Source organism: Dromaius novaehollandiae, chromosome Z (genome assembly GCF_036370855.1).
Source record: "Dromaius novaehollandiae isolate bDroNov1 chromosome Z, bDroNov1.hap1, whole genome shotgun sequence".
NCBI classification, from domain to species: Eukaryota; Metazoa; Chordata; class Aves; order Casuariiformes; family Dromaiidae; genus Dromaius; species Dromaius novaehollandiae.
In genome coordinates this window covers 6765630-6784681 of record NC_088132.1, presented here as the reverse complement: position 1 = coordinate 6784681, position 19052 = coordinate 6765630, and the positions used below count along the sequence as shown (strand labels likewise).

Sequence of the window (19052 nt, the reverse complement as noted above, 5' to 3'; positions counted from 1 at the left end):
GCCCCAAGATTCACTCTCAGTTCGCACCCAAGTCTGCACTTCTCTGAAATGCAGGGATAACAGGTGGAGGAGCCAGTCCCCTTTCCAGGAGCTGCCTTGGGGAGAAGCCAGGAGCGACGGTGCGGTACGGCCAGGCAGGAACAAAGGATTTGTGAGGGACCAGCGGGGCCTGGGCAGGGTCTGCTGCTGCACACAAGTCCCTGCACGGGCTGGCAGCAGGACCCTGTGGGGGTCATGTGTAAACATTTTGGTTTCTCCTCTTGCTTAGTTACTTTCATTTTTCTTTTTTTTTAAGACATTAAAATATCCCCAGTTGTTATCCTGATTTTTTAAAGTGGCTACTTTAGAAAATTCACCTTAAGTGTAGGCACATCTATCTTAATGGTAGGGCTAACCTGCATCCTCCATCACAGGTGGTCTTTCCACTAACATCCAGGGAGCTGCCTTTGCGCTGCACAGAGACCATGTTCCTGAAACCTTGCTGGGACTTTTCAGGAGAACAATAACATTTGTGGACCACGGATTTGGGAAATCACATCTGCCAGATTGAATCATTTACATTTTTATTATTTTCTTAGACCAATGAAAAAAATTAAGGATATTTGGGGGGGAAAGTGACTTTAAAGCTTGCCATTTTGAATGTTTTTATTATTTGTCAGGGTTCGTTCACCATGTTGCCAGTTTAATCTACTCTGCAATATATTTTCAGGGAGGATGCCTTAATGCTGTGCTTTAATTCTTCTCATCTAGATTCTGTAAAGAACATTTTTCAAATACTAGGTAGGGTAAGAATTGCTCAAAATATCTTGTAAAACCAGAAGAGTCTGAACACTCTTGCAGTTGAAACAATACAGCTTCCATGAGACTGAGGGAGACTCTGTTGGAGACCCAAAATCTAGCTTCTTTAGCACGAGAGCGATTTAGCCTGGTTGATCTCATTGCTCGGCAGATGAGCTGCACACCAGAGAGCAATGGCCAAGCCCCTCCTGTGCCTTTAAAAAGAAAGACAGGCACTGCACAGAAGTGGAAATTAAAAACTAGGCATTTATAGAGTACTGCATCCAGTCACCATTGTTTAAATATCCTTTCTTCTGCATATTCATCTTCAGTAAAATCCTTATTTTTAAGACCCTGTTTTATTAAAAAATAAAGAGTACTATGGCAATGTCATTCAAAGCAGCCTTTCTTGAACACAGAGGAATGCCTGTAGGGCTAAAACAGTATTTTCTACTATTAATCTTTCCCCAAAGTCCATTTTTGCAAAAAAGTTCCGACCATAAAGACATGAGTTACGTCAGCGCGCAGGGCAAGTATTAGAGCCCAAGCGTGCAATTCTGAATTGGATGAAGCAACCACTGATTTCAGTAGGAATTTGGATGGAGTTTGTGGCCTTACAGGGAACTAACCTCATGAGGCTTTAGGGCACATTTGCAAGGGGAAAGCGTAGTGAGGAAAACAGAAGTTTCCTCCCTGCAGCACACAGCTCGCGGGGCAGCCAGAACACCGCTTCTTCTCGCCAAAACTCGCCAGCTCCGGGGCCAGCACCAATAACAAACCTGAAGAGAAGTGGTCTTTGCCCATTAAAGCGTAATAATGCACTGCAGACATACCCTCCTTTCCTTATCATTCGAAACCTCTTGTACAGAGAGATAAAGTTGGCAGGTCTATGCAGGACAGATGCAGGGAGTCACTTACCAGGATCAGCACTAGTATTTACACATGCTCGCATAGTATTTCAAGACAGATGTTTGCCACTGTCAGGAGGGCCAGAGCTGCAGGGACTGAATGAAGGTGCACTTCTCTCACACACCAGCCCTGATACTTTCAGTTGCCCTTGCAAAGGCCCAAATGGGCTGTCACATTTTTGGGTGAAATTCACATGCTTCCAGAAACAAATGAACAAAAATGTTCATGTACAGAAGCTGTGGGTTTGTATCAGGAAATGATGCCTGCATGTAAAAAGAAACACATGCCATGATGAAGGTATACCCATCTATGAAATTTTAACCAATCACATGCTTGCACACATGTAGCCTGAGTGTAATTTGCATGCAAACAGCTGTATGTTTGTGCAAGTATAATCTTCAGCTGAAACCTAGCTCCCAACTTCAGGTAATTTCACTGCAATAGTTTAGGGCTGTTTATGGACACAGACGTAGGAAGACAGCAAGTCCTAACCCCCCAACTAGATCAATGAACCCAGTTGTAAGTAGAGGTGACCAAGCAAAGATATCAAATTTTTTCATTATTTCAGAAGTATCTCATTACTGCTTAGTCAACTAACTCAACTTCTCCTGAAGGACTGGTTCTGGAAATGTCACGTACAGCCTTTCCATAAACCAAGCTGGATAATCAAATGCAAGGACTGTCCATTTAGGCGATTTAAAATACCTAGTCAGATCAAACTTACTGCAGTGTTCTGTTTCATTCCTTCAAATTTGAATGATATACATCCAAGACAAAAAAAAAAAAAAAAAAGTCTAAGATCTGCAATTAGCAAAGCATTTCCTAGTCTTTTAACTATCCAAATACTGGTTCTGCTTCAGCATACAATGTACTTCACAATGGAAGTTAAATAGAAGAAATCCTACCACAAAATAGGATAATTGCTCCAGGGAGAAATGCCCCTCTCTCATCGACTTGATATACAGGCTTTCAAAATGCATTTTGGTGAAAAGACAGCAGTGGAAAAATTGAACCACATTCTGTTTCAGCCTACGAATGTGTCAAGTGGTTGGACTATGTAGGGATAGGGTTTTTCTCTGCATCCTGGGGAAAACAGCTTAAAATACTGATTTTATCTATTGTGCTGCAGAATTGACCTGATGAAATTCCACTGAACTGAGATTTTTATCACAAGAGAAAGTTCTGTTTCATCCACTTAGGGCTGCAGCTGGAGAATGTGACTTGAACACAGGTTGTTTCTCAAGGGACTATGTTATCAGCTGAACTTAGAGTGTCAGCGTGGACTTAGGCAAAGGGCTGGGAGAAGGGAAAAGCTCATTCACTGACATCTTTGCTGCTATGATGCTTCATCTGCCCCTGCCCCATGCCCTCCTGCCTTTCATCCTCTCCTTATCCCCCTCTTTCCCTTTTTGGGGGGACTTATGGAGCTGACGTCCAACTCCTAGGAACTATTCAACAGTTCATCAGCTTGAGCAGCAAATGTAACCCCAAAAAAACAAGATGTTACTTGTCCTACTTCCTTTATCTCTCTTGAGCCAACACAAAGCAAAGGAAGGTAGGGTCGCAACCTGCAAGGATTTCACCAACACCCATTCAGGAGATAAAATGGCAGTATTTGATTTAGCCCTACAACATGATGGTAAAATGCAGACAACAGCCTTCTCTAGTTGTTCAGGTGTCAAAAAATTTCCCCGTTTAGGAGGGTCTGAGATTTCATTCTGGCACTATGAACAGAAAGTGCTTATTGCTTTTGAAAATCATCAGTCAAAGATAAACTAGGAGATCATGATCTCACCTAGAACTATCAAAACTAAGGATGAAGACAGCCAACAGAGGAATCCAGCCTGTCACTGCTGAAATGCAGCAGTATAATCTCACTATTTAATAGCAGTTTTGCTAGAAAAGCAACAAACTCAATAATGATTATTCTGCCATAATTCTGTTTGCCAAGGGAGATAGAAGATAAAAACTACATTTGGCTGTTGCAGTTCATACTAACACAGTTCAGGAGACTCCACCAGGAATCTCACAGTGCTGTGTCTGCTCTGCTACCATAGTACATTTAAAAATTTTTTGTTTGTTCAAGAGAGAACAATATTCCCATTTACTTATTCACTGTAGGCATTTACATCACAGCAACCACCATGTATTAAATTTTTGTGCCTTTCACTGTGACTTGCATTACAGCAATGCCCAGAGGCCAGAGAAGCTGTTGTGTCTGTCACCAGGCAAACATACAATAAATAAAACCCTTCCCCACAAATCCTAACAAAGCAGAGAGACAAACCATGAGAAGGAGAGCATGGGGACATGGAGCTAAAAGCGTCACGCAGCAGCTCAAGCAACAACTACTGCAACAGAGACCAGAATAAAATTGCGGCATGCTGCCATCAATGGTCGGTTTTGACAACTACATCCATTGAGCCATGTTTTTACACCCGAATCCCTGCATTCCTGGCCCTGTGCCCCATCTGGGGCACCCGCACATATTCAGCGGGCATCTTGGGTCCACTGAAAAGATGGTCTACCCTCTCAGAGCCCACAGCAAAGGATGTGCTGCTCTGGTTCAGGCAGAAGGCAATGTGCAGCGCTGCAGCCTACAAACACCTCACTAGCTGGAGATGAAATTTACCCTGGCAGGGATGAACAGAGAAGAAATGAAGACAAAGGGACGTGGGCACACTGTTTGTAGTCTAGTCAGAAACAGGTCAGATATGTTTTAGGGCAGTTTATTGTCCAAGCTAAGCCACACCTCCAACATGTAAGCATGGTCCTTTAGAAACAGTCATAGCAGTTCTAGATCCATTGAACTCAGTGGCAGAGAAATTACGAAATTCAGCGGCAGCAAGACCAGCTATAAATAAAAGAGAAAAGAAAACGCCTCATCGGTGCAAACTCCTCTCAGTGCATTACTGCATTCTGAATAAGTACAGCTCTGTGAGAACTCTGAAAGGTCAAGGAAAGACCATTTTTGCACTGCACATAGAGAACATGTCCCACAAGGGCAGCTTCTCTTCCCCCTGTTTTGGGGTGGGAGAGAGCAGCTAAACCAAAGCTGGCAGCTCGGCATGCTTCCCTGCCGCCTTCTTTAAACAGCTCTGCAGCATCGAGAACCAGATGAGGGAGCACACTACCACAGTGAACATCATATTACAGGACTGCCAGAAAATGCAATATAGTTCAAGAAGAACGCAGTATTAACATAACATGGTAATATTCAAACGAGCCAAATGCACCTGCAAAAGCCAGTGTTTGCACACGTCTGTGGCTAAATGTGCACCAAAGTGCTTTTTGATCCCCTGCTCCTCCATGTAGAGGCACAAACATCCTGGCCTTTATTCTCTGCAGGTGCTCATGCAGCCCCAAAATGAGCTTTGTATTTGCTACGAATAAAGGACATTCCAGATGCAGATCTCAAAGCACTGCATAAATGTAAAAACAACTTATCCAAAATTTACAAATGAAAAAAATAGAAGCAAATGTGTCTTTACTCATAGTCATACAAAAATGCTCAGATCTTACTTTGCTCAGAGGAAGAGGTGGGCACAGCACAGCTCTCAACAATTTTCAGGTGCAAAACTTCCAGACCTCCCAGATTTCAACTGGATTTTAATTCCAAATTTCACCTATGAAAAGAGGACTGAAACCCCTCTTTGTATGAAGGCAGATATTTTTAGTGTCACCTTTTGGTGATAAAACAAAACTGAAACATCATGTATTGACCTGATGATTCCCAATCAAAGTAAAATGAAAATATACAATGAATAGTTTGGCCTGTTTCTGATTTTTTTTCCTTGGGGTTTGAGCTGAGGCATCAAGTCTTCCTCTCTGCAAATCTGAAGGAGGAAAAAGACTTCATTATCCATTTTTAGGATGACATGCACATGCAACAGCAACAGCAGAGCAGGAAAGGAAGATGCTACACTGCTGAAAGAGCCCTTCTCTCAGGAGGGTGGTCTACCCTGATCACATCTGTTGGGAATTTTGTTGGGAGTTCTGCTGCTGATGCATGCAACTTGTATCGATGGCACACTGAGCCCTTCACCACAGACTGCCCGTGGCATCGCCAGACTAGCGCAGATCCAGCTGGCCCACGCTCCCTTTGCAGCCCTCCAGCCAGGGAGAATTGTTGGGTGCATTTGGCAATTTTGGCAAGCTGCCATCTCACTGAAAGCAGGTGTCCTCAAGTTAGTGGTAAATATGGCCCATCACCTTCCATCGGCTTGCCCCAGTCTGAAATGATAATATTTGGTCTAAGGAAATTTTAAAATGCAAGCTTGAAGTGTGCTTTCTTGCTATACTGTACTTTGGATAACTGCAGCTTTTAAAGTGCCCTGTCCAGGCTCACAGGTTAAAGGTGCAGAACTGCATATAGCAGAAGTTAAATTAAACTCTGAACACAGACTGGGTAAGTGTTGGCAATATGCCTAATACTCTTGAGGGATTTTACAGCTCCAGCATGAAAGTAGATCCTTTCTGGCGTTAGGCCTAACACTCTGGAGGGAATTTTGTAAGCTGCCTGGTGCCTTTATAACACATAGTCCAACATGTTTTGTAGTGTCACTGCCTTTTTCTATTTTCTTAAATATTTTGTTCATAAACAGAATTTTGAACACTTCTGACAGAGAAGATTCTTGGAAAAAAAAATAAATAAAAAAGACAGGTACAGAGTCAAAGTTCATGCAAATCAAGGTCTTCCATCACTTATGCCTAGGAGTTGCCTGAACATCATTTATGTTCAGGAGTTGAGCCATGCCTGAAATACGACAGATGGAAAAAAATTAAATAAACCTGAAATAACCTGTGCAACGGAACATCTGGCAACAGGCAAGTATGCACTACTCCAGATAAAAGAAGCAGGCATGTGTGCACTACTTTCTATAAAAATGAAGTTCACCTCAGGTATATCCTAGGACAGACAAATTAAGCTCCATAGTGAATGCTCATTAATCTTACCCAGATTGTCATCAGTCGCTTTATCCAACCCATACAACTAGTTCCAGAATTAAACTCAGGGTGTTTTACATTTTATATTCTGCCCTTTTAGAGAGTTCTAAAGCCAATGGAAGAACTCATCACGACCCATCCCCACTGGCTGCACAACACGTCTCCCAGACAATTGCCAGCACTGTCATTAATGATTTCCTTGCAAAGGAGTCCTGTCTTGTTTTTCAAGCATGTCAAGGCCATTGAAGCATATGCAAAGCTGGAAAATCTGTCATGCTGGATACAGCTGAGATCATTATCATTTAATCACTTTGCTGTACTTAAACATTGTCAATAACCAGGCTTAAAAACTGCTGAGAATTGATTAGAGGAAACAACTGAAACAGAAAATAAGACTGAGTCAAGCTTTCTGTGCAAGGAGCTGCACAGAATACTGATGAACTTTTTTTTTCAGGTTGAGCCAACTGACACATAAAAACAACAGTACTACAGAGCAAAATAGCTAGGTAAAAGGGATTTCAAGTGTGGCTCAAGCTGCTTACTGATTAACGCCTCTGCACCTAACACTCCTCACAGACTTGTGCAGTTATTGTTCACGAGGGAAACAGGGCTCTCTTGGCAACAGGATACACATGATCCTTCCCAACCAAGTTCACAGTTCTCACACAGCTTAACACTATGGGAGCTGCTCCTTCTTGCAGAGCCAGCCGAAAAAGGGAAAACACCTATCCGTATGATTTAACATGCCTGTCAACTCTTCCTAGGATGAGGAAGAGCCTTAGTGATCTTGTATAGCGAGCATGCTCATCTTACAGGTAAACCTTAGCTAATGACCCATTTGTCTAGAAAAAAATTACAGACAGCTTCTGACATTTGCAAGAAAAATACAACAGGAAATCAAATACACAATTTTTTTCATATCAAGGAGAAACGTTAACACTATTAGAGTCACAGAAATGAATGATGACTGCCGTCTTCACAATGGGCCTGGAAAGGAGAGGGAGATGAGTCTATGCCTATCTGCACAGGCTTCCTTAGCAGGTCTGGTAGGCATTTTTACTAACAAACGTCCATGTTTGCTTCTTCGTGCCTCATCTCACACATTGCCTCTCAACAGCTTCAGCCACATACCCATGTATTGACACCTCTGATTTCCACACAGCAACTGGAGTGGAGCAAACGGCCAAACTGCCCTCCACGGCTTTGGTTCTCCACCGCGTCCAGTGTCACCTTGCACGGTGGAGATCTTGCTAGACACACCAGCGGAAAGCACAAGCCCATAACGAAGACAATCGAAGGCAACGCTGCCCATGCAGTACCTCTCCACCAGGCTACAGGAGTGCCAGCCAGGGCTGCAGCTGTTGGATGACCTCCACCGTCCACAGAAAACTTCAGCCACAGCAAAAAGTCTCCACCAGCCAAATCCAAGCTGCTTTAAAGCTACTAGATATAGTCTGGCTGGTCAGGAAAACCTACTGTGAAGCCTGGAACGAACGTCCAGTGCCTAAGTAAGTGCCTAAGTGCAGTCATGGTGATTGGGACCAAGGATCCCCCAGCAAGATCCCATCCCTGGCAGTAGGTAACGCCTAGGGGAAAAGATAAGGTTTTCCCCCAAACAACTCCCGCAACCTCCTTCAGCAATCAGTCACCTAATCCACCAAGGTATGTTTGTTTTCAGTACCTCTTGATGGACTTCCAAAATGTATGCTTTCATTCACAGAATAAGGGAAACTACCAAAGATGTTGAATGTATTGGCCCTTTCAGGAAATATCTGTTGTTTTTGAAAAGAATTGGGATTTTTTTCACTACATGAGAGCACTCAGGACATGGCTGAACAAAATCTGGCTCACACTCACAAAACTGCTGACTATGTACGTAAGTGAATAGGTCTAACAACAAGTACAGCTATTGGGGTTCCTGGGAAAGGAAATCCTACTCAGAGAGGTGTCTAGGAAGCAGATATGCCAAGTATTAAATCTTTGAATACAGAACTCTTTTGGAGCATAACTACATTTAAAGGACAGCGCTAATATGAATTACTTGAAAATTGTGTTTTTTAAAATTCACCTTAATAGAACACTTTCAGTAAAAAGCTGATGTTTTTCCATTACAGTATTTTTCATTACAAGATTTTTTCTCAGAATAGCTTCTGCACTGAAGAAAGAATGTGAATACCAATGCTGACCATGTTACAGTCATCTCTCTTCCTCTTCTCTTCTCACCCCTTTTCCCTTTTTGCTCTTTCTTTCCTGACGCGTCTCTTGTTCGTTTTCAAGTTAGCAGCTAATATCAGGAAAGACCTGCTTTCAAAGCCTGAGCAAATCTAAAAGTGTAAAACTGGCTGCTCACAAAAAGTGATGAAATACACATATCAGATGACATGACAGCCTGGAGAAGATTTCCAGAGTCAAAGACATGTACTGCCATGCCCGTATTTTTCACCTAATTTAGATGTGAAAGTATCCGATATGGGCACATGAAAGCATACACTCCTATCATAAAATCACTCTACTATCACATTTTTCTGTAGCGAAAAAATCCACTGTTGCATTATTTTTTTTCAGGTGCAGAATATAGTACTAGAAGGCATATAAAACAATCACTACCACAAAGGAGATAAAGTAACACTACATTGAACTCAGAGCCATACATGAGTGCCTGTTTAGACTTGCCTTTTTTCTCCATATGGCAAGAAAAAACAATCTGTTCTAGATTCTCATCACACACAAAGCTATAGCAGTTACTCTTAATATGACTTAGGTGGTACCATTTCTAAAAATCATTTCCTTTCAGAGTTTGGTAACAGCTATATAAAATAAAGATACTCTTTACACAAAGTAAAGATGCATGCCGCAATTACTATAGATTATTTCTATACTCTTTGTGTGAATTCAGCACCAGTTTCTGTCAAAAAAAAAAAAAAAAGAAAGAAAGAAAGAAAGAAAACTGTACAGAAAGCAATACACACATTTGGATTGGCCCGGAATATTCTACTCCTTCTGTCTCAAACAGAAGCTTCTGTTTTTTAAAACTGTTTTATCCATTATTCAAAAAGTGCCAGGAAATATTCCAATATGCCAATAGGTCATTTTTGTTGTGTATCTTGCTACTATTACTATCCCATATGTCTTAAAGTAAAAAGAAAAATTGAATATAGCAAACCTCTCTAACTGATGCTGAGACAACTGTAAGAGAAAGTGCTTATTGCTTTCTTGAGATAAAGGATTAACTAAAATAACTCGCTACAGAAAGACATTTTCCTCTGTGTACCAGGCACTAGAAGAGGATGAAACATGAAAGAATTGCACATACATGAACAGAATGTTTTACAAGGCTATAGGCTTATTTTATAAGGTTTATACACCATAGCAAGGTTCAAAGTTTCAGAAAATTATCTGGACATGACTAGGTTTGTGAGACTTAGCTCTTCCGTAGTGGATATATTCCCAGCATGCATAATCTTTAACTCCATAAGTGGTCCTGCTGATAACAAAGACTTTAAAGGGTGAGGAATTACTAATCCTAATCAACAGAAAGATCAGATCTAAACTTCATGGTATCTGAAGACCGTGCTATCTTCTTCCATGGTAACTACTTTTTTGCCTGTCTTTAGACTTTCTGCTAAGCTATAAACTCTAGAAAAATCAACACACCACATTTGTTCATAGGATAATACGAGTTTCCCAGGTGAATATTGGAACTTCTGTCTGATGAAGGAGAAGCCACTGAGAAGAGGTAAGGTGGACAAGAGGGTGCAGCCAAAGGGTTTACAGCTATTTACTAACCATCCCACATTGCCTCATTTGAAGCAGGCTTTGAGAAAGGCATGTATGTGTATCCTCTATCATGCCCCACGTTCTTCCTGTCCCAGTGTCTCCCATTATATTCCCCACTGCATTTCCTTTCCAGTTGTCACTCTGCAAACCTCACTGTCTGCCCCTTCTCTGGTTATCCAGGCCCAAGATGTCTAAGCAGCACCGTTTATACAAAAGCTTCCCTAACGTCAGCCCTTCAGCTGAGACCTCTATTCTCCATCCCACAAAACAGCAGGCTACTTTACGCATGCTAGAGCTGAGTGGTCCAAGGAGGAAGATGGAAATGGTGACAGCCAGGAACAGAGTGGTCAGGGACTGCAGATCAAATCCAATTTATGCCAAGGACAATAAATTAGTTGATGTTCTCTTCATCCTGTAGCGCCGCTCTCCAATATATATTGCAGGTGGACTAGCTTTACATAAGGCTGTATTAGATATCCCAGCATGGATCCCCCACTTTTAGGTGTATCATTCTGCCAAGAATAGGAATCAGGCTCTGCCTGTACAGAAATAGAAAAGTTCCTTTGAAGCTCATCACGTGAGGAGTCTGCCTCTCTTCACTGCCAATAGTGGAAGCTTAAAGTCAGATGCTGTGAATAACCCCCACCAGCACTACCTAAGCAAGCACCAAAATGGGTGATCTTGGAGGTCACCCACTGGATATGTGTATGCGTTACTACAGGCCTGACTCAGCAAAGCACTCAAGCATGCAGTTAATTTTCAACACGTTCTAAAACGTTACTGGCGTCAAGCCTGAGTGCCTCACTGAATAGGGATGGACTTATTAAATGTTCAAAGCGAAAAAGTGAAGAAAGAGAGGAAAGTGGTGAGAAGCAACCCACCTGGAATAAAACAAGAAATCTCTTTCTTCTTTTTTGTGCTTTCACCAAGATGCCAACCAAAGCTTTTTTTGGTATTTTAAAACATCTAATTCTTTTCTATCCATTCAATCCTCATGTCCACGTACACTGAGTTCTGAAAGGAAGCTACAAAAATTCTTCAAAAATGGTGCTCCCATTTCCAGCATGACCAGAATCAACAAGGACTGAAACTTACTGTTCTGGTCTGACCTTGCAGACTCAAGAGCAGAGTGTCAAGTGCTCTCTGATAGACAGGTAAATCTGATGTACAAGAACTCACCCACACAGGACTAGCCTCCATACCTTGTCAGGGTGGTGCATCATACTTTTCTCGGACACACAATAGCTCCCAGCAATGGACTGCAATCCTATGGTTAAGACACGCTCCATGGGTTTTATAACTTGTCCAGCCTAAGCCCTCTAAAAACTGCAAGTACATTCCTGCTTCCATCAATAAGCAGCTGTTCGCCACCAATGGGAAGCTGTGTCCATATCCAAGAAGGAATATTTCCAACAGCACTCACAAAATTCTGACTCTACCAAACACAAAATGACTATCTGAGTTTGCTGAATTAAGATGTTAGGTTAGCAAAGCAAAGGCAGACTATATTGTTTATAAGGAATCTCAGGACAACTCAGCGATTCTGAGCAACTACTATATATCACAAAGCCCCTGGGAATTATCAGATAATAAATTATGACAGTGGAAAACAACAGAATGTTCATTTCAGTACCTCCTCTTTTGTAGTAATAAGGGAGGCAAAGAAGAGACTGGATTGCATCCAGTAAAACCAATACCATTTAGTTATGTGATACTGGAAAAGAAACGCCATTGCAAACAGCAATAGAAAAAAGGAGTCTTACCTTTACCTGTGCATGGGGAGAAGGCATTTCCAAGGTCTTGCAGTTTTGGCTTTAAAGTCTGTGGGGCTGGCAGTCCTGGGGGCTGCAGGACTTGGAAGAAAGGCTTCCCGTTTGTGACCACTTGTCTCCTGGGACTTAGCACAGGAAGGGGAATAGTGCTGTCAATGATGTTGCTCTGAGGAGCGAACCCTCCTCCAAGGGGCATCTTTAAGTGTCGGCTGGCAGACGAGTTTCCAACAGTTGGCCTCAGGGCACCGCTATGTGAAGATGGGCAGGGCGCTCCTGCATGAACTCTCACCGGTGAGATCTGCTGTCCACTGATTGTCCCAGGTCCATAAGGAAGACCTGTTGTCCGGCAGCTCATACTGCATGACCTTCCATTCATTGTCAGGCAGTTAAAATAACAAAAGTGTGTGTTTTACCGACCCACAGCTAGGACTGATATCAATCCAAAGTCAGAAAGTAATCCATTGTGCATTAAGCCTGTTTGAAAAAATACACCAATAAAAAGAATTGACATTGGAATAAATAATACATAAAGGGGAGGACTACATACAGTGTTTAACTTTGTGAGATCTCTGATTATAAGCAGAAAAGTATGAGTGCTATATGGCCAGCTGGGGAGAGAGAACAAAGCTAAGCAATGACTTTGAGCACTAATAAGGAGAAAACCTGCCTCTTCAAAAGCTGAAGTTTGCGATAAGGCTGTCAGCCTTCCTATTGGCTAAACCAGCTGTGAAATCAAGTGGATACTGGGCAAGTGAAAGGCAGCAGCCAGGAGTGAAAAGAGCCTCTGACAGGCAGTTGTCACTCAGATGAACATTGCTACCTCTCCTTTTCTGCCATCTCCTCAGTCTATTAATTAAAATGGCGCTGAAAAGCAATCACAGCAGGCAAGTGATATGCAGATGTAGGAAAGAGATGCCAGGTCACGTACTAAAGGATGTAAATGCAACGAAATGGAGAGGGAAGCATAAAACCACAGGGAAGTCCCTATGGTCTACCAAGCTCTGCAGAGAAGTATTGCAAGAAAGCACAGCACGGCACTGTTCACAAACCTAACTGTAGTCACTGCAAAAGTGGATGCTCATTGCAAACTTGTACCTATACCAGAATTTAAATGTAATCCCACCATGGCAAATTTTTAAAGACAGCTTTCAAATTATGACAATACTTTTGCAACTCTGATTTTTCTCAGACACATTTTTCTCAGCTGTTTTCCTGTTATTAAAATCTTAGAAGACAAGACTGGTAAAGGGTGTGAGAGAGCATCTTGCCCAGGACCTGCCCCAAGGCACAAATCCAGACTAGATCTAAACATTTCCTGAGATACATAAGATTTGCGGACAAAAGCTGCACTTGTCAGTGTAAATCACTGGGCTAAAATATCGCACAGATGGGATAATTTCAGCCCTAACTCAGCTGAATAGCACATGCTCAGCTTTCATCACTAGGCTCATATGTTTAACATTAAGCACATGCTTAAGCAGTTTGCTCAATCATGGATGCAGTGCCTAATTAACTTGTTCAGACAAACAAATTAAGCTGACACAAATAAAGCTGAAGTTAAACTCACATTATGACTACATCCCAATGTACTTTAAGGTTTTAATTAAGTATTAACATCTTGTTTCAGCAACACATTGAACCGTAACCTTCATCTTTGCTACATGACATTTTTCAGCATTGAAACCAATGGGATTATGACCAGTTGATTCATGACTGAAGTTTGTGTAAAACCTTCATGCTTAACCAGTGGCTTACTATGGCTCTACAGTGTCTCAGTTCTCTCCCCCTCTGATCTGCCAACACCAAACCCAACCAAAACCCCCAAACAAAACTGCATTCACAGTACACCCATCTTTTGTGTCTTTTGTGTCAAAAGTGTCAGTGTCTGTATATACATACATGCACAGATTGGCACACGTGCACTACAGTTTACTCTCACTAATAACGAAAGGCCTAACCATACTATGTGCAAAGACAACAGCAAAATCCCTATTGACATTAGTGAGCAAGAGATGCCCTGACCACATTTAAATGGTCCTAAAAGATTTATTCTAAATACTCTTTTTCATTGTTACATTTTTATATTATGGGAATAAAAATTGGAAAGCACACCAATTAAAAGCTCTGTCATTTATTTTCATGCCTAGCTGAAGCATAAATCACTCTTTGCAATTCAACCAAGGACAGGCAGAGCTGAATGTTCTTCAATTCCCAGGGTTTGTTTGAAAAGCAGAATGTTCCTTGCCCTAACACAGGTGACTAGCTCCTTAGAAAAGGATGTATAAACAAAGGCAGGTTTTTTGCTGGCAAGGCTATATGCCATGGCAGTACAAAGTGGCTACAAGTAAAAATCCTTCTCGTCTGTAACTGTTGACTGTAATTTTTACTATAATGGAAAAGTGCAAACATCATCAAGAAGAGATTATACACGACAAATGCATTAGCCTTACTCAATAAAAGCACTCTAGTTGCATCAACAGAAGAATATTTCTACACAGCTTACACAGACCTACTAGCCCTACAAAATCCACATCACTATGCAGCTTGTGCTGTCAACAGGTTGGTCTCCTTGCTATTCTTTTCCTGTAATTTTGTATATTACAATGAGTGACAGTGTCCTGTGTTATCCTTGCCTCACTTCTAACACCAATTACTGCTGGTTTCCTACACTTGAAGAAATGGCCTCCAGGGCCATAATTTCTTTCCTCATATTAGTAAGCAGTATTTTGAACAGAATGACTTGAAAGTATCCACAAAATGGCCTTTATTCTTTTTGAGGAAAGTAGAAACAAGTTAAATAATTTATCAACAGTTTCTTCCTCAACTCTTCCTCCTTGTTCTATCACAGAGATCTGTAACACTCCAATAGCATGTAAAGCAGCTCTTCCTTTCTTTACTATATTCATCCTCAAAGCACCTTGGAGAGCGTTACTCTTCTCATTTTTTAGAATCACTATTTTGTAGAATTTTTAATACTACTTATTTGTTCATGAGTGCCTTTTCATTAATCAAGTTTAATTTGTTTAGTATCAGCTTGCATTGGAATGATGTCAAGACATCCTTTTATCAACATTAGAGTGGCCAAACAGATTCAAACCAAAACAACAGGTGTGCCTAGAAGTGCCTTAAAGCATATACACCTAGCTGAATGCCAATGGCACATTCAATATATTCTAAAAGGATACAATTACATCCTGGCTGATTGGAACTGACTTTTGCACCAGATCCATAAATGGCTCCTAGCAATCTGTAACAGTAAAAAAAAAAAAAAAAAAAAAAAAAAAAAGACAAATTTCTAAACATAAAAATCTTGGAGAACTCTAGCTCTGTGGCACCTAATACAGCAGCTTATTTACATGATCCTTAGAAATCCTGAAGAGGGTTGAAACATAAATAAATACATAGATATAGATACAATGTACTAAGTTAAAAACACAAAAATGCCAGAAAAAACAATACTATCCTGAGACTGAAGGACTGTGCTAGACAAATTTTGTTGTTCTACCAAAGAAGCATAAGCACTTGCCACCTCTTCAATGAAATATTTCTCTCCATCAGTGAGACATTCAGTGTCTTTTCCTGCTCCCACTGATGTCAAAGGAAACACAATTAGACCCACTGCTTCTGAAGTTTGTTTGTAAGCTGACTGTACTGCAAATCTCCATGACTCCACATCTATCAATAACTGCATGACAACATAGTTGCTCAAAATCCATAACTATGATTCATAAATTCACTCTCAGAGAACCACGTAGTAAAATCTAAATTCAAGCTGAAGCCCTGGAAAATGTGAACGCTCTTCCTCCAGAAAGCAAAACAACAGTAGGATTCACAAATATCTGTGCCTGCAGCACAGCATGCCAGGAAGGCTTTCACCGGGCAGCTCTGAAAAGCAGTCAGCATTGGCTTCTGCCTTCTCCCACTGAAATCAGAGGTAAAACACTTTTTGACTTCGATACGAGCTGAATCAGTCCAATGCAGAGAGCAATACTTCTGCAGCGTCCATCAGTTACCGCAACCTAACACGCCAGGTAGCAAACACCACCCCATGCCATGGAGAGGGCTGAAAGCTGACGAGTCCCCATGTCTCCCTCTCCCACGGAGACACTTACCTCACCTCCGCCACGGCCACCACACGCCTGGGACATGACCCCGAGCCTTCGCCCCGTCCCCAGCACTGAGCCCCCCAGGGCTGCCCTGGCCCCCACCCGGCCAGCACAGCACAGCCTTCCCCGGCTGCCCTCCCCGCCGGCTCTGCGGCATGAGCCTGCAAACCAGGATTTGCTCCAGAAAAGTTTCCTCCCTGCAGCCCCTCGCAGCTCCCGGCCACTGGCAACAGGAGGCACACGGTTCCCGGTGAAATACTCAGCAGCCACTGCCTCCCCTGACATCCTGCCCCCGATGAGTCAGTCTGGGCGGATTTGAGGATTTGGATGGAGACGGGGGAAAGGACAGCCACAAAAAGCAGCACGGGTGCCTCACCTCTGCCTCGCTCCCTTGTCAGCGGCTGCAGAAACGGGGCCTCCGCGGCTCCCGCGGTTTCTGAGTCTTGCAACTGCCTGAGATACGGACACAGCCCAATACAGCCATAAGCCGCCAACTTACCAGCCTCTTTTTTGAAAAAAATGCACACATACCTACGAAGTGCTGGTAGGACACCTTTTGTACAGTTATCTGGCTATAGCTCAAGGACAGAGCTTGGTAAGCTTATTACCAGCAATGGCAATAAGTTCTTCTTGGAGAAGAAACCCAGAGATTTAACTGGGAAACGTTAAATGAGGAGCTTGAAATGAGGCTTGTAGCAATAAGCAACTGAAGAATTAAGGCTGCGAGAAAGGAAGACAATGTGGCTTCCAAATCGAAACAATAAAAGAAGCTTTCCATTCAATTTATAGAGACTCTCCTGCCCACCCTACACACCAGCCCACATCACACAAGTCATGTACTACTAAGAACAGTAAATACCTCACGTTAGCATCCCCTGTTTCACTCATTTGTACACTCTTTCTGACAATTGTACTTTTGGACTACCATGGGGGGCAAGATTCCAAACTGCAGCACCCTGATGACAGCACATTTTTCCCGGGCACAGGCCGCCAGTCACAGGAAATAAGAAAAGGGTCATACGATCTGCAGGTTTGTAGTTCTCCAGGGTTCACAGAAAGCCGGCTTGATGCAACAGCAACAAGCAGGGAAGGCGAAAGCTGAAGAAGGGCCACCACAGCACCGTGAGACAACCAGCCGTCAAACGTGACTGAGTCTCCCAGTGCAAGTGTAGTAAAATATACTAATTAGTTATTACTTGCATCACCATAATTCCTGGGAAGATTAGTCACGGAAAGGAATGCCTTTGTGCGAGGGACTGGACAAACGCGGAGCACAACGCAGTCACCGATAAGGCTGCAGGTGCCATCGAAAGGGTGACTGAGTCCGTGGACGGGACAATGTATCTGCTAGAGCTGATGGGAGCGAGCATCTTCACTGTTCCGCCAGAAAAGCCTTCTCAGGTTTTCGTTAAGGCAGCTGACCCCCCGCCCGAGCGTTGCCGTTATCAGGGCAGCAAGCAGCGGAGCTGTGCTGCTGCTGGTGGCTGCTGTCGCAGCGCAGCCGGCGCTTCCCAGAAGCGGCCCCCTCACCTGAGGGCACACGGCGAGCTGCGCGCTGCAGACCCGCTGCTTGAAAAACCCCGCAGGGCTGCGGCAGCGCTGAGCGCCGCGGCCTGAGGCGCGCTCCGACCCGGCAGCGGCAGCCGCAGCCCCCGCCACCCGCGGCCGAGGGCCGCTGCGAGCCCTGCGCCTTCGGGCGCGCGCCGGCCGCGCGGGCGCTGCCCAGGGGGACGCTGAACCTCCCGGGAGCGCGGCCCGCGACGCCAAGCGCGGCAGCCACGGCGAGGGCGGGCGCTCAGCGCCAGCGGGACGTCGGATGCCGCCCCGGGCTGCCGCGGCAGCTGCCCGCGCGGTGGGGCGGAGGCGCCCCCGCTCCGCGCACCCCTCTCTCGCCCCGCGCTGCAGCGCGCACAGCCCGAAGCCGCGGCGCGGGCGGCCGCGGGCGAGCAGCGGCGCGGTCTGCGCGGAGCTGCCCCGCCGCCGCCGCCGCCGCCGCCCCGCGGCCCGTCCTCACCGCGCGGGGACCGGCCTCCGCCCGCGGGGCCGCCCCGGCGCCTCCGCGGCCCCTCCGCGCGCGGCGGCACCGGGCGCGGGACAGGACAAGGCAGCCGCGGGACCGGCCGCGCAGAGCCGCGCAGCGCAGCGGAGGCGCGGCGGCCCCGCGGGACGCGCTCACCTCGCCGCCTCCCGCGCCGCTCCGCGCCGCCCCGGGCTGCGGCGGCGCCGCCAGCCGCGGGCCGCGCCGCGCCGGGGCTGTCATGTGCCCGCGGCCCCGCGCTTAACCCTTGCCGCGGCCGGGGCGGCGCGCTGGCCCCGCGGCCGGGCTCCCCGCCGACTCCGGGGGGCGGCATGGGGGTCTCTGCGGGGCCAGGGCTGCTCTGGGGCGGGGAGTGCGTTGGGGGGGCCGTAGAGGTTGGGGGGTGCAGAGGGTCCGGGGGGGCTGCATGGGGGTCCCTGTAGGGGCTGGGGGATGCTGGGGGGTTGGGGGAGTATTGGGGAGGTGTGGGGGGCTGCAGAGGGTCTGAGGGGCTGCATGGGGGTCCCTGTAGGGGCTGGGGGATGCTCAGGGACTGGGGGCTGCATTGGGGGGTCTGTGGGACTGCAGAGGATCTGGGGGGCTGCATGGGGGTCTCTGCAGGGCCAAGGCTGCTCGGGGGCTGAGGGAGCATTCGGTGTTTGGGGGGTCTACAGAGGATCTGGGGGGCTGCATGGGGGTCCCTGTAGGGGCTGCGGGCCACTCGGTGGCTGGGGGCTGCATTGGGGG

At 45.0% G+C, this 19052-nt stretch overlaps 1 protein-coding gene across 1 annotated transcript in view; it reads right to left on the bottom strand.

The window, feature by feature from the left end:
* The window catches only part of GLIS3 (GLIS family zinc finger 3), a 164366-nt gene extending 145823 nt beyond the window's left edge, over nt 1–18543 (bottom strand). The window contains exon 1 of the mRNA XM_064501679.1: nt 18465–18543. The gene's annotated coding sequence lies outside the window, so the exon portion shown is untranslated. The remainder of the gene's footprint in view (nt 1–18464) is intronic.
* Nucleotides 18544–19052: the final 509 nt, after the last annotated feature.